The sequence below is a fragment of the Pinus tabuliformis genome, chromosome 7 (assembly GCF_031772625.1).
Source record: "Pinus tabuliformis cultivar Carrire ecotype Pingquan chromosome 7, CPIR1, whole genome shotgun sequence".
NCBI classification, from domain to species: Eukaryota; Viridiplantae; Streptophyta; class Pinopsida; order Pinales; family Pinaceae; genus Pinus; species Pinus tabuliformis.
Genome location: NC_142293.1, coordinates 1,365,880,452 through 1,365,894,114, shown reverse-complemented (window position 1 = coordinate 1,365,894,114; position 13,663 = coordinate 1,365,880,452). Strand labels below are relative to the sequence as shown.

Sequence of the window (13,663 nt, the reverse complement as noted above, 5' to 3'; positions counted from 1 at the left end):
AGAACATTACATACATCAAGCTACCTACTGCACTTGCATATGGAACACGAGACATGTCCTCTTCCTCTTCTTGTGTCTTGGGACACTGTTCAGCAGATAACCTCACACCTACAGGAATAGGAACCTTCACTGGTTTACTATGCTGCATATTAAACCTCTACAATATTCTCTCGACATACTTCCTCTGGTTTAACCAGAGCTTCCTCTTTACCTAATCTCTTTTAATTTCCATGCCCAGAATATAGCATGCAGCACCAAGATCTTTCATGTCGAATTTGGAGGATAATTGGGTCTTCAAATCCTCGATAACTTCTTTGTCATTTCCAACCAACAACATATCATCCACATATAAGACTAGATAAATAACATGGTCACCAATTAATTTAAAATACACACAGTGATCTACTTTGCTTCTGGTGAAGCCAAGTCCCCGTATAAATGTATCAAATTTTTTATACCACATCCTTGGTGAGTGCTTTAACTTATATAGAGACTTCTTTAACTTACATACCACATCCTTGGAAACGTAGCTTTAGATCAGAGTGTCAAGTCACAAGTCACACTTGGGACTGATAGTAAAATTTTTGTTATGGGAAAAGGAGAAGTAAAAATATTTACAAATAAAGGTGAAAAGAAAACCATAGCAGATGTCTATTATGTTCCTGGAATGAAGTGTAACCTCTTAAGTGTTGGACAGCTTGTTCAAAAGGGTTACAATGTTTTCTTTGTGAATGATGTATGCACCATCATGGATAGAACACCCAGCAAAAGATGTTTTGTTGAAGTGAAGATGACGAGGAATAGGATGTTCCCTCTTAGAATAAAGGCAGATTTGAAAAACAAAGAAGTAATTGCAGTAGTTACCCAAAAAGCTTTCCAAAGCGAATCGAAAGATGAAAATTGATTGTGGCACTTGAGATTTGGACATCTCAACTTTGGAGGTCTTAACTTGTTGAGTAGAAAAGGAATGGTAAGAGGATTACCATTGATAGAGAAACCAGACAGCCTTTGTGAAGGTTGTATCTTGGGGAAACAAGACAGAGAAAGTTTTCCATCAGGGAAAAGCATAAGGGCAAAAGCACCCTTAGAAATTGTCCACTTAGATTTATGTGGACCGATGCAAACTCCATCACTTGCAGGCAACCACTACATACTAACATTTATTGATGATTTTATAAGAAAAACTTGGGTTTATTTCTTGAAGAACAAAAGTGAAGTGTCTGAAAAATTTCGAAATTTCAAAGCACTTGTGGAAAACCAAAGTGGGCTGCATATCAAAGTTCTAAGAACTGATAGAGGAGGTGAGTATATCTCCAAGGAATTTTTACGTTTTTGTAGAGAAAATGGAATTCATAAGCAATTTACAGCTAGGTACACCTCGCAGCAAAATGGAGTTGTTGAAAGGAAGAATAGGACAATCATGGATATGGAGAGGAACATTTTGAAGGCAAAGCATTTGCCAAATGATTATTGGACTGAAGCTGTACACTGTGCAGTATATATTTTGAATAGGTGCCCTACAAAAGCAGTCATGAAAAAAGTGTCAGAAGAAGCATGGAGTGGGAGAAAGCAAGGAGTCACCCACATGAAAGTTTTTGGATGTGTGGCTTATGCACACATTCCAGATCAGTTAAGGAAGAAGTTGGACAGCAAAGGGGAGAAATGTATTTTCATTGGATACAGTCAGGAATCCAAAGCTTACAGGTTGTATAACCCATCCACCAAGAAGTTTTTTGTGAGCAGAGATGTTCAGTTCATTGAGGAGGATGCTTGGGATGGAAGCATAGAGAAAACAGTTAATGTTAAAACCTCTTTGTCACATGATGAAAATGATGAGGAGATGGCTAAAAATGCATCCCCAAACAGTAGCGCCAAAAAAAGGGCAGCAAGAGACACCTTTGAGGAGAAATGAAAGTGCTTCTCCAAGCACATCACAAGGAGGAAATTCAAGTGCTTCTTCAAGCACTTGTACACCAAATGAAAGAGGTAAGAAGTTCAGAAATTTAAGTGACATTTATGATGAAGGTATGAATTCTTTGTTTGCATTTTATTGTCATGTTGATGACCATATTCATTTCGAAGAGGTAATTAAGGATAGGAAATGGATAGAAGCTATGGATGAGGAGATCAATGCCATAGAAAGAAACAAGACACGGGATTTGGTTGAACTAGCAAAAGGAAAGGAGGTCATTGGAGTCAAATGGGTCTACAAGACCAAGAGTAATATTGAAGGCAGAATAGAAAGACACAAGGCAAGACTTGTTGTCAAATGATATAAGCAACAGTATGGGAGAGACTATGAGGAAACTTTTGCACCGGTTGCAAGAATAGAAACAGTGAGAGAAGTGTTGTCCATTGCAGCACAAAACAAGTGGAAAGTTTACCAAATGGATGTGAAGTCAACATTCTTAAATGGAGTGTTAAAAGAAGAGGTTTACATTGAACAACCTCTAGGCTATGAAAAGAAAGGCCAAGAGCACAAAGTATGCAGATTAAAAAAATCTCTTGATGGGCTGAAGCAAGCACCAAGAGCATGGTACAGTAGGATATATTCCTATCCATTGGAAAATGGATTTGACAAATGTGAGGGAGAACCCACCATCTACATCAAAGAAAAGGATGGTAAATTACTAATTGTTGTGTTGTATGTTGATGATGTTTTTTTCACTGGCAATGATATTTATCTTATTGAAAATTTCAAAACAGTCATGAAAGAAGAATTTGAAATGACCGACATGGGTTTGCTGAGATACTTCTTAAGAATAGAAGTAGATCAAAATGAAAATGGGATTTTTATCTCACAAGCAAAATATGCTAATGAAGTGTTGGAAAGATTTAATATGCAGGAGAGCAAAGTAGCAATCATTCCCACAGTAATGGGATTAAAACTCAGCAAAGAGGACAACAACAAGGATTTTGATCCTAGTTTATATAAGAGCATAGTTGTCATCCTCATGTATTTGACTGCACCTAGGCCAGATATAATGCATGTTGTTAGTTTAATTTCCAGATTCATGGAGAGGCCAAAAGAAGCACATTGGCAGGCAGCAAAAAGAATTCTGAGGTATGTTAAAGGTACTAAAAGATTTGACATTTTATATACTACTTCAGAATGTTCAGATTTAATTGGATACATTGATAGTCATTGTGTTAAAAGTGTAGATGATCGGAAAAGCACATCCGGTTATGTTTTTCACATGGGTTCAGGAGCCATCTCATGGGCTTCTAAGAAACATCCTATTGTAGCATTGTCTACAGCAGAGGCTGAATATGTGGCAGCTACAACAATAGCATGTCAAGCAGTTTGGATGAGAATGATGTTAAGGAGCTTAGGCCAAGAGCAGACAAAAGGAACGGTAATTTTTGTGACAATAGCTCAGCTATTGCATTATTTAAGAATCCAGTGTTTCATAAGAGAACGAAACACATTGATACAAAGTTTCATTACATGAGGGAATTGGTAAATAATGGAGAAATTGTTTTAAAACATTGTAGGACTCAGGAGCAGGTTGCAAACATTTTGACCAAACCATTGGACCAGAAAAGTTTTGAGTTTTTGAGGAAATCTCTGGGTATGACTGATAACCCAGCAGTTGAAATTAAAGGGGAGTGTTGAAATTGTAATTTCAATTGCCGTTACAGTTGAACAGTGGCGCGCAGTTAATTCCGAAAACTGCCAACCGTTTTCCCCACACCACCTTTCACGTGGAAGGATTTTTCCTTCCAGGACTCCGATCACACTCACCTGCCGACCCGTGTCCACAACACTGTTCTAAAATAGCCCATTCCTCGGACGACAATGTTCGTGCGATTTTGACCTCCGGGGAATTAATGTCAAACGTCTGATTGAATCAGTGGACCTGCACCATTTGAACTTGCGTGAAGTTTTGTTTGACCACCGGCTTGTCAGGAAAGTAAATAATGGAATTTACTATGGGTCGGTAAGAGTTGGTAAGATCTTTAATTTTATTTTTTTTAATTCACGAAAGGTATTGGGACAAGTCAACGTATTGTTATGTTGTGTTTTTGTATTGTTATGTTTTTTTTTGTTCATTTCATATGTAATGTTTTTGTTGTTCGTTGAAGAAATGTAGTGTGAATAAAAAAAAAAACAGCAACGTGAAAATTTTTTTGTGTTGAAGGAATGAAAATTCGCAGCAACGAATGTAGTGGTTTGTTAAATGAAATGCAGTGTAAAAGTGTAGCAACGCAGATGTAATTTTTTTTGTAATACGCAGCGGAGTGTATGAAGAAGTGAAAAATGGTGATTTCTTTTTACAGGGGTTTGAGCACATGGAATGTGCAGCAGTGTAAAGAAAATATTTTTTTGTTGAAGGTAGAATGTGAATGTAAGAGATTTACACAGCAGTAAATATAAAGATTTTACACGCACAACAGTGTTGGATTTATTTTCTAAAAGAGCCAGAGTATTTTTTTTTGTGTGGAAGTTATTGGTAAATCCCTCTGTTAGAGGAAGAAATTTGTAACTGGTTTGATTAATGAATACAAAGCATTTATTTGGGGTGTGAAACTCTATTCTCTAGCAAACAATTTTTTTTGCTTCCCTATGCTAAAACAGAGTATTATTTCCCGGGTTAAAACATAGCATTGTTTCTCTGTTCAATCTTTTGTTTGAAATTACCAAAAATTCCCAACAAGAATCCACTACAACAATCATCTTACAATCAAAGATATATCTAGTATTCACACATCTAGAGAAGAAATCGTTCTTAGGAACTAATCTTAATCTAAAATTCTAATGAACGGAATCTCTAAATCTACACATTCTCCCCTATCTTCAACAAAAATGAGAAAAATACCAGACCTGCAATTCTTCATTGATATATGCGTGGGCTTCGTTGCTGGTCAGAAGCGCAGCATCGGATTGAAAGAGGCCTCTCTGCTCCTTTAAATTCATGTAATAGTGCGTGTCAAATATTTGAGAGCTACCGGGATCCATCTCTACTACTATTGTATTGTCCCCAAGCTTGCATTTTATCTTCAGTTGAGCTGCATAATATTTGTCCAAAGACGGACGCATATCTCCTTTTCCTGTAAAATTGTAAAGCCTGTTGCAATAAGTGCAGTGGCAAATCCCTATAGTGTGGGAGCCTGCACCCATCTGGCAGTTTCCAATTTTCAATGCTCAGTGCTTCGACGACATCTCATTTTTTTATAAAATGTAGTACGATAAACTAAAACATGCCCACATGGTCGAAGCAAATTGTTTCGATTTCTCCCTCAAAAAAACATCTTTGCCTCTTTTAACACCGAATGCCTCAACGACTCTTCATGTTTTTCTAAAAGATGCACCACGTTAAACTAAAAGACGCAAAAGACGCACATGGTGCAACATCTTATTTCGATTTATTGCTCTAAAGACATCCTTGCCTCTTCCATACTTGCAACATATATTTTTAATTTTTACATCAGCCCATGTCTGGGAATCCAGAATGGCCTTAAGTTCAGGGCTTTATGGGAAGGTGTGAGATTAAAATTACTCTGTCTGAGATACAATCGATTCGAAAGCAAGCCCATCCATCTTTGAAAGACAGACCATCTGCTAAGTCACATATCATGGATAATGGGAAAGTGAGATTAGACCGTGGCTAGGAGATTAGTGTATACAACATGTGAAATACCATATGAAACCGTAGTGCTGGCATCGTGTGGAGTATGCAGGTCGTTACATATAGTTTGGTATAGCCGTATTCGTTTTAATGTATGTTTAAATAGTTGGATATATATCCATCGACATTCCTCTCGAGACATATTGAAATAATTTGACATATATTTTTTCCCTAATGTGTAAAGTTAGCTTTGTATACTGAACTTCCCATTAGAAAGGAAAAAACATTTTTATATAAAGTTAGTTTACGGGCTTAAGAGAGATGTATAAAGTTAGCTGTGTAAGTTTGAAATTCCCATTTTATTTTTTTTAATGTAAAGTTAGTTTTTGGGTTTAATATATATATGATTGGTAAAGATTGAATTTGGGTAAAAAGATAACAATTATTTTTTTTAACCTATCAAGATTATATATATATAAGTATCTTATTATTAAAAAATTAGAATTATATATATATATATATATATATATATATATATATATATATATAAAAGTATCTTGTTATTAAAAAATTAAAATTTATATATTTTTTCTCATGTGTATTTATGCAAAGAAAATGTCTTTTCGAGTATGTTTGTCATTATAAGAACTTGATCAGTTACACAACCACTGAAGTTTGAAAAGAAAGTAGTTAAACAATTCATTGATATCCTTAAGTTTAGAAAAGAAACCTGTATATATAATTGTACCATAAGACCATATTTATTTATTTATTTATTTGGTATCTAGAGGATTTAGAGGATTTGGAAGCTTCGTTGGTCTCAGTTGATTTTGTAACATCCCTTAGTATACCCAACGAAAAATACATAGGATAAATTTTTTTATCAACTTTTACGCACATGTAGCATCTCATGAATGACTTATCACATACTTAGTTGTTCATCAAACGATATAATCACCATCATTAAGTGAAGTAATAATAGAAATGGAATAGTTGTTTGGGAGGAGGAATAATCATTCATGAACTTGTTATCACAAGGTGGTCTTTTGTATTTTGCATCACTAACTATGTCAATTGATGAGGCTTATTAAAACATAATGAATGATGTAACCTTTTGTGTTATGCAAAGTGATCATATTGTTGGACACCTAATCCTCTATGGGTTAGTGTGGAAGCGGAATAGACTAAGGAAGTCCAAGAGACCTTGGGATGTGGAACCCAACGGTCACACCATGTACTATAAATGTATATCATTTGTTAATAAAAAATGTACTCTCATGTTTTACCTTTCATACTCTTTCTGGCATATGTGTGTTTAACATGGTATCAGAGCGGGCGATCTCCTACCCTGCTCAAGTCTGAGCCACCTGTTTCTGTGGCCTCTGTAAACCAATGCTCTTCTCCTGATTATACTTTTTTGAGCATTTCTTAGGATAGAAGTTGTTATCTTTATCAGCGTTGCCATTCCTCTGTTGTGAGCAGTCCTGGCCCTCTGCGACTTAAATTCTCGATTTTGAAATCATATCAGCCATATTTTAGCTGCATTCTCTATGCACACTAACCCAAATAGAAAATCGTGGCAACTCTAATGCTTCCACTGACCTGAATGCATCATTATTCCCTTGCGACTCACTATTATTCCACTGGCCTGTTCCTTCTGCTACACTGCTCCTGTCGTTGCTCCACCTGCATACAAAATGTTGCTCTCTATCCATAATTCTGACATGGTCAAAATTAAGACATTGCGCGCATTTCTTTTGAAAATTTTCTCTCCAATCTTATTGTCGCCTGGAGGATTCTTATCCGTTGTACTGTGTTGAAATGTTATCGAAATTGAAGAAGTTGTTTGATGCAAATGGGCTGCTGTCAAAATATATTGAAATCTGGCTACGTAGGAGGATGCAATTGCGGTGTGAACCTTGTCGCTATTTTTGGATATCTGGCTACTGAGGTTTTGGAACTTGTTGGTAACGTTGTGTGGATAACAAGAAGAATTGTATAGTTCCAAGACATATTCAGCTTTTCATTCGCAATGATGAGGAGCTGAGCAAGTTGCTAGGTGCTATAACCATTGCCAATGGAGGAGTCCTGCATAACATTCACCCGGTTCTTTTGCCTAAGAAATCTGCAAAAGACAATGAGGAGATTGGATTTTCTTCTCAGGAGTTCAGATCTCGTGGCATGTTGTTGAGCAATTTAGAATAGTATTTTTATTTGTAAATGATCGGTCAAACAAATCTGTTTACATATATTTTTTATGAAATATGGTGAATGCCATGAGCGTGGAATAATGATGCTGCTGTTGATCAAACAACTGACCTGCGATGTGGCATTTATAATTACTTCTTGCCTTATAATCCTTTCATACCTGCTGCAGATACAATTCCTTTCTTGATAGCTTTGTTTTGTATTTCATCAAATCTTTTCAATTTTGGACATTTGAACTATCACACTGATGCAATGGCTGCTCCGTTGAATGCTTCAGGTATCACGCTGGTGGTGTTTGAATAGTGTATGCAATGCTTTGGATGGAGGATTAGATATTCCTCACAGTGACAAGCATTTTGTTGGCTATAACAAGGAAAGCAAGAGCTCACATAGCCTAACATAGTATCAGATTCTTTGCAAAATTCAGTGTGTTCTATACATTCAAAAAACGTGAACCTCTATATTGTGCATTCAAATCCCTTGGAACTATGCTGAACATCTTATTTGAGCATTGGTTCATTAGTTTTGCTGTGCATTGAAGGCGTATGGAGAGACTCGCTTGTAAAAGGAGCGATGTTGCAAACGTAAGGACTTTCAACTTGTGAAAGGAGCATTGTTGTCGCTATGTGTAGAACACTTTCAAAAAATAGGCCTAATTTGAAGATTGTGCATTTAAAACGCTCCTGCATATGGTGCATTCTCCAGGAAGAATTTTATGTATATTTCAATGAGTCCAATATCTGTGTTAATTCATTTGTGAAAGCACATGTGTTGAGGTCTGTGGTGGTCAATAACATGTGTTGACTACATATTCTATCAAAACCATATATTCAATTCCATATAAGTTGTGTGCACTCCTAGCTTTGCGCTAACCCATGTTCTGAATTATGTATTATGTGCACTCCCTTGATTGAAAAGGACGATAGTGTTGACTGCTTATAGATGGTTTTAAATGTGGGTGCTGTTTGAAGGTTGATATATATGCATACTTATCTGGAATATGAAGCAGAAATTCTTGCGCCCTTACTATAATTCAAAATGCTGAGTCATTCTAGATCTAGAGGTTTCAAGAGTTGAGTTATAATAGGGAGAGAGTCACATTATTCTAGATGCATCAACAATAGTCTCAAGAGCTCATGTGGATCAAAACATCCGCCATCACTCCATGTCTATTGAAAGGAGACAATTCATCTAGCAATTGAAGAAGCCATGTTGCAATATTAGGATCAAAGTAGTCGAACTACAGCCCCTGATGTTATGATCTGATTTCTACATGTCTGTAGCAGTGAGTTTATGAGAGGCTGAGCTCATGTACATGTTCCAGATTTTATGTGCCTGTAGTAGCTTGTAATGTCCATGCAGAATTCTATCAATATCTTGTGGTTTATTTGCTTTGTAAAGAAAGGGGAGATCTAGAGAAAGAGAGAACTTTACTAGGTTCACCAGAAAATTGCCCTGCAGGTTATTGTGCATGGATGTTAGTATTATATGGTGTATGGTTGATGAAATATAGAAGCTAATCTCATTTCTGTTGGGGTCTTGTTATTGCTGGAAAAGAAGAGCCTATGGGTTGCAAACCTGCCAAGCTGGAGATTCTGTTAAAACAACAATATTGTGATTTCTATATAGAAATTGAGGCACAAGACATTGTGAAATGAGAACATGAGCAATGCAGATTAATTCATGTTGAAAAGTTGGCAAATTAATTTTCTAAAACCATTATTATTTCTACAAGTGAATTTTTAGTCATTTATTGATTTGATTGTTAAATAATGGAGAAAATTCATGGATTATTGAAGTTATTAAGCACTCTAATCTTATCTACTTGTGGAAGCATAGTTAAAGTCATCAAAGACACTCTCAGAGATATTCAAACATCTTTACAACATGCACAAGAAAACATTGATTTTTTGCAGCTTGAATCTCAGCTACAGTGAGCAGAATTAAAACAGAGGAGTCATCATTATGAACTTGTTTCTGTTAAGAACAATGTAACAGACTCCGATAAGCAGCAAGTTGATTCAGATCCAGTGCTCATTTCAGAAGCAGATTTGCATGCAGATGCAGAAGTTTAGTTTACACTTCCCAGGCCCATCATCAGACCTTGGAAACAGCTTGTGTACAATGAGCACATAACTGGTCTTGGATATGACAAGGACGTGTCCTTTCATATTCCTGACTACTGCAAGCCAATCCAATATCAAAGTGCTAGATTTCTTCAGGACGGTACATCTTCACCTGCTCCTCATGACAGTTCACCTTCAGCGGTTCCAGATTTTACCCCTCTTCCACAACAACAAATTATGAAATGCCAACATTGTGACTGAGTTGGCCATCTGAAAGATCACTATTTTGATCTTCATCCATGTAAGCACTATCATAAAACCAGTCATTCTTCAAACAGATGCTTCAGAAACAAAACTCCTGCAAGAACAAAGATTCATCTTGGATGGATCGCTTCTTGGCAATGGGCGTCAACAGCCAAGAAGATATTCTAGTCACATGCCAGAACTTCTTCGAGAGTATTGAAGAGTCTTGTAGTTGATGTTTCTCCATCATCACACCTTGTATCTGACAGGGGGGAAATGACGGTCATATACAAGCTTCAGAGCCACATCAAGCGATCCTGAGCCACAACCTTCCATACTAGATTCAGAGTTGTAGCCAAAGACAAAGATGCCCCTGAGCATGCCTTCAGTTAGTAATCTGGGACACTACCTCTAGGAGAAGACTTCAACTTCTTGCCAGTTTCGGAAAAATTCTAGGAATAGAATTGGGGAAAGTTCCTCTAGAAGAAGACTTTAGCTTGTTACCAGTTTTGGAATAGTTACAGGAATTGCATTAAGAATTCTAGAGTTGTTGGTCATCCTTAAACCGTCACAGGTTGAGACTTCCCTTTTCAGGTTGAAGTTCTCCCTTTTATGTGGGGTGAGACCTCCCTTTCATGCTTGAAGGTTTCCCTCATTGGGAGCACTTCCTCTAGCAGAAGACTTCAGCTTCTTGCAAGTTTTGGAATACTTCTATGAATTTCACAAAGCATTCCAGTGTTGATGGTCATCCTTAAACCACCACCCTTTATACCAACATTTCAAAGAGCAAATTCAGCCTAGTGTTGTCATGCATTTTTTGCACATTTTGTATGACAACTCTTTTCTTGGACTCATACAAAACCCTTCGTATTAAGGGGGGGGGGGATTTTGGACACCTAATCCTCTATTGGTTAGTGTGGAAGTGGAATAGACTAAGGAAGTCCAAGAGACCTTGGGATGTGGAACCCAACGGTCACACCATGTACTATAAATGTATATCATTTGTTAATAAAAAATGTACTCTCATGTTTTATCTTTCATACTCTCTCTGCCATATGTGTGTTTAACACATATCATCAAAACATCCAATAGGAAATCCCATAAATGAACATTAATATTATCCATGAAACGCAAAAGAGAGAAACCAACAAACATTTATTTTATTAAATGTTTTTTGAGGGAGTTCACCCCTCACCCAATGGCATCATGGGATCCCATCCTTTGTCCATTATTGAAATTTTATAAAAGAAATATAATCTTTAATTCTAGCATAATTAATTAGAGACCGTTAAATTAAACACTTGTAATGTTTCCAAACACACTCCCCAATAGTTTTTCGAGCCCAATATCTTCATGGTATGGTTGTTTCATACTAGTTGTAAATTGTGTTAAATGATCTTTCACTCTACATGCAACGACAGTTATACATAATGACCTTATCACTTGGAATATTATTAGTTATAATCCATCTTTTGATCGCTGCAAAAGAGGATAGTTTAGAAACAATCACCCCATTCTTCGCGGAAGTCGTGATTTTTTCCTGCAACAACTATCTTATGTAAACTATAATATCAATATTATAAAAATCCAAAATATTATGACTTTTTCATCAAATATAGTGTGAGAGAATCAAAATCTATCTATCTCCAATATTGAATTTCTACCATTCATCCTTTCAAAATCATTAATAATCTTCTACACATTATACCTCTTTTCAAGACAACACTTTATTACACAAACATAAAAGAAAGTAAAAGTAACCTCCATAACTAATGTTTTACTTTTACATGCATAACCATAGATATTTAACACTTACAATACCTTAACTAATATATGCAAAACCATACTTTTATTGCATTTAAACCAAGTGCGAAACCATGGGAATATATTCCCACAATCATTGCATTGTTTTCTAGTTATTCTTCTTGTTGTGAAACTATGAGTAAAATTTTACTTGTTTCTTCTACTACGAAATCAATCTTGTTATTACCAATGCAATAACATGGGTTAAAAATATTGTTAGTATTGTTGTCGTTACTCATGAAACATTATACAAATGCACTCAATTATAAGTCCACACTTATTTTTTCCATATTTAGAATGCATTAAATAAATGCTTAAATATTATAAAACCATTCATTTCCATTCATAGTTCACATGCGTGCATACAATTATAAAATCATGTCTTCCTACCCATGCTTCAAATGCATTAAGTAAATTCAATACCATATAAAATGGAGAATACATTTTTAGCATCAACTTTTATTTATGAATACAAAAATGATCACAACATCACTATTGTATTCCTCTAATGTAATTTATTTCTATATACAACCCACATTTATAATATCAACCTCCAATGTAAGGTATGAATACCATATAATAATTCTCCATGCCAAGGTTTAAAATAATGTACCATAATATTTCAAGAGGCATTAATGCATACCATAAATTCCAGGACACAATTTCCACTATAAAAAGGGCATTGACATCTCAAAATACTATCTTCATACTTGGCCATGTATTGTTTACCTTATTTATGATCTGAAGTGTCCTCTGTTTTATTCAATGACATTTCATCCAATATTTGTTGGCTTACATGATATCACAATAAACACTCGCCATTACCCTCGTAAGAGAGATTGAAGTTGATGGACATCATGTTAAAACCCACATTTCTTCCTTAACATTCTTCAAAAAATATCTTGCTCCTTCCTAATCTTATCTTTTCCATGCTACTGAAGGGGTTCGACACCATGGGCTCCTGTCATATTGTAATAACTCCGACAAGAGCACACCATAATTGTAATAACTAATGTTATAACAAGGAGCATGACAACAACTATGCCCAGCATATATGGAACTAACAACTTCCATGCATTCCCAAAATTTGTTCCATTAAGGCTATCACTGTAGTTCTTCATTGAAAGCGAAGTGCTGGATCTATCACTTTCTTCTCATTTAGTAGATTTTGCCTATACATTGATCAATATTGAGGTGGCGACTTATGGGGAAATCATAAAGAACATGATTTTCTATTGAGAGGGTGGCCTTTAAAGACTTGTCATGCATGATAAATGTGATAACATGTCACTAGTAGAGGGTTTAGGAAAAATGAGAGTTTAGGCTTTAAGAATTCATGGAGTTATCGTGTCTTCATAAGACACTTTGGGCTTTGTAGTGCTAGATGGAGCGAAGGACGAAATCGAGTTCCCAGAGTGAGAAGGTTCAGGATGGGCAAAAGTCCTCAATGCTATGGAGTCCTTCATAAAAAAATACAGTGAGAGCTTATATTGAATAACATGGACAAACAGAGGCAAAAGAAACAATTCCAACCAAATGTGTTAACCAATAAACAATAAAAATGAATGATATGGTTACTCCTATGGTAGTTGTAACCATTGAGAACACTAACTAATTCTTGATTTTCATTGTTTGCTAAACATATTAAATTAATAATATTTTCATATCTATGTGAATCTTATGGATAGGGATATTAAATTCCCCCCCTTAGAGATAACATCATCCTTGATATTCATCACTTTTTTTGTCATCATTACATGTGAATCTAGTATT

The 13,663-nt window shown here is 35.8% G+C and overlaps 1 pseudogene; it reads right to left on the bottom strand.

Annotated features, from left to right (window-relative positions):
* Nucleotides 1-4,595: 4,595 nt before the first annotated feature.
* LOC149252676 (peroxidase 27 pseudogene) lies at nucleotides 4,596-5,122 on the bottom strand (annotated as a pseudogene).
* Nucleotides 5,123-13,663: the final 8,541 nt, after the last annotated feature.